The sequence below is a fragment of the Poecilia reticulata genome, chromosome 16 (genome assembly GCF_904066995.2).
Source record: "Poecilia reticulata chromosome 16, P_reticulata-male-v2, whole genome shotgun sequence".
NCBI classification, from domain to species: domain Eukaryota; kingdom Metazoa; phylum Chordata; class Actinopteri; order Cyprinodontiformes; family Poeciliidae; genus Poecilia; species Poecilia reticulata.
Window position 1 is genome coordinate 17,597,473 of NC_088845.1, and position 11,374 is coordinate 17,608,846.

General features: G+C 38.6%; 1 protein-coding gene and 1 long non-coding RNA gene across 2 annotated transcripts in view; one reads left to right on the forward strand and one right to left on the reverse strand.

Annotated features, from left to right (window-relative positions):
• The window catches only part of galnt1 (UDP-N-acetyl-alpha-D-galactosamine:polypeptide N-acetylgalactosaminyltransferase 1), a 58,401-nt gene extending 54,279 nt beyond the window's left edge, over window positions 1–4,122 (reverse strand). The window contains exon 1 of the mRNA XM_081597647.1: window positions 3,752–4,122. The gene's annotated coding sequence lies outside the window, so the exon portion shown is untranslated. The remainder of the gene's footprint in view (window positions 1–3,751) is intronic.
• Window positions 4,123–4,193: 71 nt separating this feature from the next.
• On the forward strand, window positions 4,194–9,692 carry LOC145547744 (uncharacterized). Its single transcript, XR_014084053.1, has 2 exons — window positions 4,194–5,128; window positions 5,291–9,692. It is a non-coding gene; the product is annotated as an uncharacterized LOC145547744 (long non-coding RNA).
• The last annotated feature ends 1,682 nt before the right edge of the window (window positions 9,693–11,374 follow it).

The window sequence follows — 11,374 nt, forward strand, 5'->3', positions numbered from 1 at the left end:
TCTTCTCTTTGCCCCACTTCCTGCCTGTCAACTGTCAAAAAGGGGGCTAACGCTACAATTTTGTAGGATAAAATTGTACCTCCCAAAGATAACAAAATATAGCTTTTTTTGTAAGTTTCTGGGACAGAATGAGAAGGGAAAGCTTTACATCAAGTCTCGGTATCTATCCCAGCAATGTTTATCCGATTATAGCTGCTGTGAGCGATGGCAATGTAACAAAGATGGGTGACCTAAGTTTTGGTATGAGGTCCTGATGCATGTGTCTGTTTGCATGTGCGTTTAATCTGGCCGTAGTCTGGATGGAGGAACAATGGCATTCCTGTGCTCGGAGCTCCAGGTGGCTGTGGAAACCGAATCCTTAACCAAGCCTCCTGGCACACAGAGTCCCGAGAGCGCCGAATGCTGTTGCCTCCCTCCAAAGACATGGGCCAGAATAGAGCTATTGTTTCAAAGCCACCTCAGCGCAATAGGAGGACCAAAGACATGCTCGATGTTAAACTGAGTAGATATTAAGGATTGTCATCTTTTACATGATCAACTGAAACTAGGTAAAAGCATGAGAACATACACATCTTAATGTCATACTTCACATTGTTAAATGAAATCACTTGTTGAAAATAAAAAAAAACCTAATCATTCTGAAACCACAAATATCGTTATTGCACAATCAATGCAAATATGATCACACACCTAAATGTGCTAAGTGAGCTACAAACCACATGTGATAAACAGCCAGACTTTCACATCCTGTACGTTTGACACCTTTTACCCAACCCTCCTGAAGAGAGAGAAAAAACCCAGACATTATTCAGAAAGCTTAAATCAGTCGTTGAACATCTGGACATACAAGCACTGCACATGTGCTGCGTCCTGGCTGCAGGGTTAACAAAAAGGGCAGGAAACACATCTACCAACTTCGACGGCCTTGAAATGAGGAACATGATTCATTTCCTTTCAATGCCTGACAGTCGTGTTTTACTGAGCTCAGTTGTGGAGCCCCGAGGTGATATTTTGACACAGTCAGGACAAAAGCATTCATTTGGTCGAGTTAAGTTTGTTTCTGTGTTGTTCAGCTTCGCCCCTCGCAAATTTCGGTTCAGATAAAATGTGTAAAAAACATTTCCTTTTGGGCTCCACAATATGTTGCAACACCACTGTAATCAATATGCAATTTGCAATGAATTGCTTGGACTGCAAAAAAAATGCTAACTAATTATTTAGACCATGACTGTAATATGTGTTACATATAGTGTTGCATGACTGTAACACTATATGTTAGTATAGTGTTAAGAAACTACAACTAAGTTGTTTCAAAGCTAAAACATTAGATGTTGGGCAAAAGAAACTGGTTGTTGGTTTGGAAATAATTGATTAAACAAGCCAATATCACCTTGTTCAAAGATCCTCAGCAGAACAGAGAGGAATTCACTCAAGATTTTTGTAGCTGTATGTGGTGAGTCAAGCAGCTCTTAAAGGATGAAGTTACATTTGTTTTAGGTGAAGGTTGCTAAGAGAGTTATAGCAGCTTCTGAAAACGAATTTACCCTAGTATTATACCAAGAGACAAAACACCAGATATAAAATTGCCCCACAAATGTTTGTGTGTGTCAAAAAAAGAAGAAAATTACTATGGCTTGTGGGTGCATAAGGTTGACCACAGTGTAATTGTAGAACGTATAAATAATGCTGATTTCTTGTAAGCTTTAATTCCATATCTGAAATGTTTTTATCTTACAAGAATTATTGTTTCCCAACTTAGACACGCATTCCACTTTTGTTATTAAAAGCCTTTATAAATAGCTATTGGACAGATTCTTAAGAGTTTTGCAAAAAAATTTCAACAATCCCAAAACATTTGAGTTATTTTTCTAACAGTTTTACTTTGAACATAAAAAGGCAGAAAGAGACAATTTTCACACTTGGTAATCATGTATCATCACTGCCTCTGGGTATCTAAATATTACAGCGGTTCTTTTGATTTCTCAGAGTTTTGTTGCACTAACTTAATTAATTTCTTTTGTTCATTCTTGAGGGATGAAAGGTAATCACACTGATTAAGTTTGTTTACACCAGAAAAGCACCAATCAATCATTATCATAGCCTCTGATCAGCAGGGGACACACTGACCTTTCTTTTTTATCATATTTATTGAATCAAAAGTAAAAATTCCCATAATTATTTGTCCATAAATACATGAAATGACAACAGATACTATTATGGACTTTGTTGACTTTAATAAACGTAAAAATAACAGGTTAAAGAATGCTTTTAATGAATGGGGGTGACCTTGTAATTCTTTCACTTCCTGTTGGATTCAAAACAACCATTTCTGTCAAAAAAAATAAATAAATAACAGGCAGAATATTATTTCTCTTTTGTGTGTTAAAATGATCAAACTCAGAATTAAGAATCTGTTCACTTTAAATTAAATTGCACTTAATTAAATTACAACGCTCATCATGCTTTATTGTCACAAAGAGTAGCTTAGAATGACAAAAAAAAAGAAACACTTGGAAGAGTAAAATGTCATTTTAGTGTGATGGTAAGCTGCAAACAAATTAAGTTTAAGAAATCTGCTCATCAATCGTTGTCCCAGACCTCAAAATCAGACCTAGATCTTTACACTTTAAGTGTGAGAACCTCTGCCGCAGAGGATAAAAATATATATATATGCTCAACTTTTCCTCTCTTCTTAAGAGACATGTGAGAGCAAAATTAATTTGTTTCCTGTCAATCATATGTCTTCATCCTCTGCTCAGCATCCGTGACTCTCCTTGGATTGATGGCGAATCCACTTTCTTATCTCTTGAGATAATTACAGCATTGTTAATGCATGCTCACTAGAGCACAACCCTTCATTACACACATTCCCTGACATGTCAAGCTCTGACAGTCCAAATCAACTCCAATAAAAGGTTCTCCAAGTGATTCACACGCTTACAATGTGATAAAGCTAAACGTTCTGATCACTTTGTTCCCCCCTTTTTGTGTCAAAGCTGAGCTGACCGCTAGCAGAGCCCTACACAAAAGGTCAAACTCTAGTTTAGGGTTCATCCTCCCAACTTGTAATGCAACACTCCAGCTCTAATGTTTCAGGGGGAGGGAAAATAGGAAACGACCACCAGGAAGAGTGCACACACACACACATTCTGCATTGTAAAAGCATGACGATCAACTTTGTGCATGTACTCCTTCCTTTTCTGCTCCTATGCATACACATGCAGACGGGGGTAGGGCAGCAGTTACCTGTCACAGTCATCTGAATCAACCCTTACTAAAAGTTACTGCAGCGAAATGCGGCAAATGTGCGACGATTTTTTTTTTTTTTTTTTTTTTAACCTGACAGTGGCCCAATTCACCGCAAATCAGCACTCAAGGTTGAACACGAAACGCCAGATCTTAATGAGAAGTCTTCAGGACGATGGCTTTCTGCAAACGCGTACAGTCCGTGGAAAGTATTTGAAGGTGTGTTCGCAGGAAAAGCAAGTGTGGAGACATAATGCGAGTGGTGAGGTGATAATCAGCGTGTTAAACGGTGAGGCGCATCACATCCCAGTTGCTCGGCTGCTTCTGTCAACAAGAACGCTCCAGCTCAGCCAGCCGAAGCTCCACTCCGCTGCTGCTGCTCCTAGATACCGTTAGAACCTCGCTGGCCAGCGGCGAAAACCAGGGGTGGAACATGAGGCTCCAAAAAAAAAAAAAAACAACAACAACCATAAAGAACGTGTTTCCACGCGTTTTGTTCGCTTACCTGTCGTGACGGGTCACGTCAATCTGCCGCCGTGGCGCAAAAGACCGCAGGCTAGCTCCGAGGCAGAAAACTGACGTTGATACGGTACAAAGTATCACCGCTAAGTTAGCGGGCTAGCTAGCTTAGCGAGCTAACGATGTGGGGAGAGTGGCTCCCTGAGAACGGTCGAGACGAACCAGGCACCTAAAAATTCAGCCAGTCTGCGCGTCTCTTTTTTTTCTGATCTAAAAGGACGCCTTCCAGACTCAAAAATCGCTACAACATAATTAAATCCATTTGAGAAGGCTGGGGGTGTGAGTGTCAGTTCAGTCTTCAGTGCCTCTGCTGCGCCGTGAGCGCTGCTGTCTCTCTCCCGTGTGGACGTGCTGCCTCTGCCGCTGTCTGTCTGACTGGGAGATAGAAGCCCGGCTGGCTGCTGATGTGCACTGGCAGCATCTCTGCTCATCCCTCCCTTGATTTCCTCAACCCGGAAGAAATACTACAACTGATCCCATCCTCATATTACATAGATGCGTGTGAGATGGCAAAGATGCGCTTAATGCCTGGTTTGATTAATTAAATTATGCCTGACTGACAAATAAGGAAAAACAAAAAAATCATCCCTCTTCAGATTGAATAATGGAGCTGAAGATTAGCTGCATGAGCAACAATAATGTGTCAGACAAAACCCACAGTCACATCAAGGTGTTTCAAAACATGACACTATAAGGGGATATCCACATAAAGGGTCTTATTATCAAGTCAAATCAAAGGGGTTGAGGGTAATGTTTATTTCTAATTAAATTAAAAGAAAATGCATTGTAGGTGATAACACCAAAGTAAAAGCAGCATAATTAATACTGTGGAAAAGTGTTTATGCGTTATAGATTCTTCTGTTTTTGCTTTTTTGTAATACTTCAGCGTTTCAGATTATCAAACAAATTTTCATATCAGACTAAGCATGACCTGAAAAAGTAGTTTCCAAATGTTAATACATTTCATTTCTTAAAGATGGGCCATGGGGTTATTATGTATTTTTCAGGCACATTTGCCCCTTTTCCACCGGCTCTACTTCAACAACCCGGCTCGGCTCGGCTCTGTTTCGGAGTGACCGCGTTTCCACCGGCCCTTCTCGGCTCTGTAGCAGGGTACCGCCTCCTGGTGGCGGGGGGGTGTAGCACCCCGCCTCTAGGCTCTATGTGCTGTGCTTCGTTACATGCGACCTAACGCGAGTTGTTTTTCTGATACAAAAGAAGACAGAGCTGAGCTATTTTTTTATAGCCTGATTTTTCTGAGACTTCAAGAAAATGTGACAGTGGGAGAAATGCTGCGATATGGTGAGGAGGAGCTGATCTCCGCCTTGCAGCGGGAGGAAAGCAGATGGCTCAGACGGTTCAGGTAAGCTAACGACGATTTTTGTATTAAACGACATAAAACTTGTAATAGTCCCGATTATACAGGAGCTAATGTTAGTCAGGGTGTTGCAAATAACTTAAAAATGTCAGAATTAATTCATAATATATTCCAATGTGTTTTCATGTTGGCAAACTGCCGCCGCAGACCATCGTGGTTTTTCGTGCAGTCTTTGGGTTGTAGGTCGTCTCATCAGTGTCCGTCTTCCTGCCAGTCGGTGTTTACCTTCAGGATGTCCAGAGACCTTCACCTTCCTGGAGCAGGAATCACATGAGCTCAATATGCTGATGAAACATTTCTGATAAAACAAAAATGTGTCTGATGTTCTTACAGAGTTGAAGTGCATCAACAACCTGTTGTTTGTAACTTCTCAATATGTTTAATTATGATTCACCTGATGTCCAAGTTATACCGAGAACAAATAGAGCTTTATTCCTTCTAATCTGACTAGTTCCTCTTCCATGTTTTCACATTTTGGACACCAAGAATTAATATGGAGGCGAGGTCTAAATGGCCATCCCAGCGCGCAGTCTCTCTTCTCAGTGTGTCAGCGCTCGCTATGAAGCCATGTAGCGATAGCTAGCAAAACTACTACTAACACTGCACACACGACGAACTCTAACTAACACACTAATAGTCTAAAACTAAAAGATTTCTGCAGAAATTTTACGGGGCATGCCAAAGTGTGCACGTTGGCTTGGACCCAGCGTTCTGATGCTAAAAATAATCATTAATGCTAAGTTTAGCTAAATCATAGTCAATAACCTGTGGAGAGGCAGAAGCATGTGGACTAGGCTGTACCATTCAGGTACAGGTACAGCTCATGCATTAATGTTAAAATTAATGCATGAGCTAAAATTAGCCAAAATGCTAATGTTAGCGTGAAGACAATCAGTAGCATGTGGGGCATCATTCGCATGTTGTCTGTCATTGACTTACTCTATTCAGTATAATAAACATTGTTTATAAGTAAGAAAATTAGCTAATAGCTAACTTTAGTAGAAACGCTATTGGTAGCAGAATTGGGGTAGTGAAAATGCTAATGTTGTAGTAGTGAAATGCTAACGTTTGTGCTAATGTTTGTACTAATGTTAATGATATCATGAATATCATGAAGAAAAAATCATAAAAAAGCTTAACATTATTGCACCGCTGTAGGCGGTGCTCTAACGTGAGAGAAATATGCAGGCTTTTATTTTGAAACTTTCAGTAAGCTTCATTTTAATAACCACACTAATTCAATGTGTAACAGTGGTTTCTTTAAACCAGTCACATAGAAACCAAAAGAGCAATTACATGATGTAAAAATTGTCAGGGCTATTATTTTTGAAATTTTCAGTAAGCTTAATTTAATTTTAAATGGCCACACAAATCCAATATGTAACAGTGGTTTGGTTAATCCAGCTATATAATGTCCAAAAGAGCAAGTAGCTCTAAATGCCAGCTCAGCCCTCCTCTGTAATAACCGAGTGTTCCACCATGTTGTAGTTCTGACCTTTTGCTCAGGCCTCTGTATTAAAGTGTTCCACCATGTTTAGAACTACAGAGTCTTTGTAGTCCAAACCAGCAGCTCTGACTTTCTCAGTATTCTGTTGCTATAGCGATTAATCCTCAGCCAACTGCTGTGTGTGTGCTGAGCAAGGCAGTGCACTAGGGGGCAGTGAAGTGCTAATCTTTGTGCTAATGTTAATTAACAAGGTAGTTCACTATCCTGAGGGGAAAAAAAAGGTAAAAAAGGCTAAATATTATTGCACCGCCTACGGCGGTGCCCTGACGTGAGAGGAATATGCAGGTTTTATTTTGAAACTTTCAGTAAGCTTCATTTTTCGTTCTACCTAGCAACAGACCGTCAACACATTTTCATTGGTTGTTTCGAAATGTGGTACATTTAGACCCCACAAAATAAGGCGGAAATGATCGATCTTATTTCTGGCTTTATTTTGAATAACCACAAAACCAATATAAAAACACCACTTTTATAAATTTTGAAGTCCGTGCTGCCCAACAGAGTTGAAATGAAAACTCGGTATGCGTCCGTGTTATTACGAAGCCTTATAAATGCGTCACATGCTTGTACGCTCCACAGCGGGCAGCGACAGCATAGGGGTAAAAGTTTAAACTCAGTCTTAATTATCACTAATTAAGGTTACAGGTTTTTGGACACATTTTCTCATTTTCTTACATTGAAGATTCTCCAGGAAGACAGATAAACAGTGAGTGAATAGAATGATTGTGTATGAACTAGAAACTAACAAACAGGATTTGTATTTTGGGTTCTTGTTAATAGCTGCCCTGATAATAATGTCAAATTGTTTGGTTTGCTGAATAATGTATTCAGTTTTGGATGGCTTCATTGGTAATCTACAATGTTAAGTTCAGTGACATATTTATATAATATAATGTTATTTTCATTCTGGCTAACGCTCCTCACATTTTGGGAGGATTGTATTAGGACCTTGATATAAACTACAGTACAATAATGTGTGGAGTGAGCATAAATAAAGAGACTTCGCTCACTGAGACACAACAACTTTTATTTTTCTTTTGTTTGTCTCAACTCTCCATGGAGCGCTGCCATCTCTGCTGGTAGCTGCTTCCTGCTGAAGGAGATCCAGGTGTTCTGACGGTTCTCCATCATGTCAGCCATGTTCCTCTTCTTCTGCTCCCTGGGCAGTAATCTGATTACTTTTCCCAGATGTTATAGCTTATATCACATAAATGTAGATAAATAACAGAGCTACTAATGTGGATGTTACATACAAATAAGGAATTATTTCAAACAGACATGTTACTTTATATATACATGCAAATGTGAGATGCACTGAATTTATTAGTTTATTCATTTATTTTACTGTTCATGTATATTATAGTTCACAGGTACCCCACCCAATTTGTTTTGTTTATTGTAATAAGTTAATTCCTTCAGAACTTTATTTTGTGTCTGTCTTGTGCTGTGATCGTCTGTACTAATATTTCCTATATGTCATTGAATGTGTCTGTTTTACGTGTGTTCCTTGAACGTGCCGTTTTGCGAGCCAGTTCTGTTTTCCGACTGCTCAGGAGCGTTAGGCACCAGGTGTGACAGCCTGAGTTTTCTTGTGTTAAGGTAAATAAAACCCATTTTGATTCACAAAGACAACTCTGGACGTCGTCTTTGCCTGATCCCAGCAACACAAACACTTTTTTTTTTTTTTACCACCCAGCCTTACAGAACTATAAATAACTGGAATAGTTGTTTAAATTAAAGACAAAATGTAATTACTTGTAAGTTTTAGACCTATGCAGGCATACAGCCATGGATAAAATACCACTATCGTTTTCTTCAGGTTTATTGTTCAATCTGCAATTAATAATTCATAACAATTTGACTAGAGAACTGATATTTTACAATAAAATGTCATATAACATGTTTTATTATCGCACAACGGGGGAAACTCAGATGCAACAGCAAAATGAGAAAATCGGAGCGCATAGATTCACACAAAGATAAAAAAAGAGAAGGTAACATGCTGTACAATATTAAGTTATTTATATTCTATTTCATGATACAACCAGATAACTGTGTTGCCTTCAGTTGTTATAAAAATGCTGTGTATCAAATACGACTTAGAAATTTGACTTTGCCATGTAACACATTGAAACTCGCCTCTTTAAAAAGTTCCTACTCTTTCCGACACTCTGCCTTCAGCATGTCACCCCAACAATGGTTCTTCATGATCCTGTTTACAGTCATTCTTTGGAGGGTTGGACTGAAAGTAGTTTATTTGATGAGCTCAGCACAGGCATAGTTTCAGTAGGTGTTTGCTAAGGGCTACTGCTGCTTCGCTGGTCGAGCTGAGTGGGGGGCGCAAGGGAGGAGAGCTCTGTTAGCAGAAGCTCTGCTGGGAGCTTAAGCTTCAAGGCGGAGCTTTGGGTAAATATGTGGCGCCGCCGCTTTGAATGAGCAAGCGTTTAGACACCCCCAAATGCCTCCCCTGGGAGATTAAAGGATTCCTCAAACATGCATGAAAGAATCAAAGCAACACTCCATGTATGTTTCTCATTAGGGAATAACAATAAAACATAGTATAAAACTTGATTTTACATAACACGTCCCTTTAAGAGAAGAAAACCAGACACAATTCCTTGTGGAAAAGATATCTCCCCCGACGTGCTTAGAACTATCCCATGGATGTAATTTCCCTCCGTTCTCTTCATTATTGTTGAATCATGAACATCGACCTCAACTTGACAAGTAAGGCCAGCAGTGTTTTAGATGTTCTGATTTTTCAAGGACGTTTCTGTAAGCTGACCACTCCTGAAGGCGCATCAGGTTTTCTTCAGCTGTGGATAATAACCATTGCTGCGGTTTGCTGGAATCTCAAAAGTCTCAGACCTTGCAACCCTTTTCATGCTGATAGATGTCACCATCTTTGTCTGTTCTTGAATATCTTAACGTTTCATTGGAGAAATGTGATTCTCTCTCTCTCTCTCTCTCTCTCTCTCTCTCTCTCTCTCTCTCTCTCTCTCTCTCTCTCTCTCTCTCTCTATATATATATATATATATATATATATATATATATATATATATATATATATATATATATATATATATGTATCAGCTCATTAACTTCACATTTCTCCAATGAATATTTATCAAATGTTATGATTAGAAGGTTACGTTTCTTATACTTTGTTTTCCTGTGGTTGGCAGTAGAAAATTGATAACATAGGAATAATAACTTTATATCCCTTTTAACAGGTTACACTTGATTCTGCTGTGGTGCCTGTGGAAACAAAGTGCATGACGTTTGTGCTCAGGTGGGAAAACCCTGTGGATCACATGGTGGGACTTCTGCTTCAAACTGCTCACTACTGAATACCATTGCCTCTGTCATCCACCAGTTCACTGTAGACTGGCACACACCAAGGACCCTACATGGATGTCTTCTTAAGTTGTAAACCCTGAGTACATACTGTTGAAATAAAATTGATATGCCTTTTGTAAATACATTTTCTCTGTCAATAACTTAAATTGTTAACTGTGGTAATTATGTTTGTGTAATGTAGTAACCATGTACAGTGTTTATATAATTATTAAATAGATGTTTTAAAGAAACAGCCACACACCTTATGTTTTTGATCCATAATGGCAGCTTTAATTTTAGCATTTCCTCTCCTCCACATACTTCGTTGCCAGATGTGTAAAATTTACAAAAAGAAGCAATTTAAATGTAAAAGTTGCACATATGTCGATTACTCAAGAGAAGCTATTTGCAATTGTTTTTTTACAGAACTCTACACAACATCAATTCATTTATTAATAGATACATATAGATATTAACTACAGAATAGATACACAAAGATTTCATTTCTAACAGCTGCTACCAGTAGTGAGTGTTCATCCAAGAAGTGTGACTTCCAGGAGCAGGGAGGCTCTGTACTGGTTTCTCCTTTTAAAACACAAGAAAGATTATAGTTTTACTAAACACGTGATTAAATAAATAAGAAGTTATCCACCTCTTTCAGCAATATTTATAGTTGTCGCCAATGTAATAAACGCCTTCCTCACCTTTAATCAAAGATACAGACTTTTAGAAGCACTAAAGTCTCTACACCATAAGTCACCAAGTCACCATGTGGAATACAATAATTAAAACAAATTGTTTTTACAAGAAATTTGAGACTTGGCATCTTCATTACAGAGTAGCACAGCTGCTTGTGTAAAATACAGGATTTGTGATCTCGCATTGTATGTGTTAAACAGCCTTTAATTTACATTTTAGAAACCTTAGAAAAGGAAAAAAGAAAACCTCTGAATATTGTTGTCCTTATTACCTACTGTTTTCCAAAACTACGATATCTTTACTGTATTAGCACAGAGTTAAATAGGGACAAATCTCACCCTCATCTAGGGCTTCTGCACAATAGAATGCATTTCTAATCTAGTATTCATCAGGATGAGACGTAGCATTTTAGTAGTTAAAGCTTAGCTTCATTTACAATATATAAAACCTTTATATAGGAATATCTAAAAATAAAACTACAACGCACTTCTGGAGTATGTGGGAAGCAGCGGCAGATCTCAAGGACCATAACCTTTATGGGCCACTACCTGCAAACAAACCATCAATCTAAAAGGAACTCAGAAAGAGCCAGGGGCTTGACATTTATGGCTACATTCTGAGAATAAAAAACTGAGCAGGAGTAAAAGGTAACAGAAGAAGAAAAAAAAAATGAATTAGTTTCTTT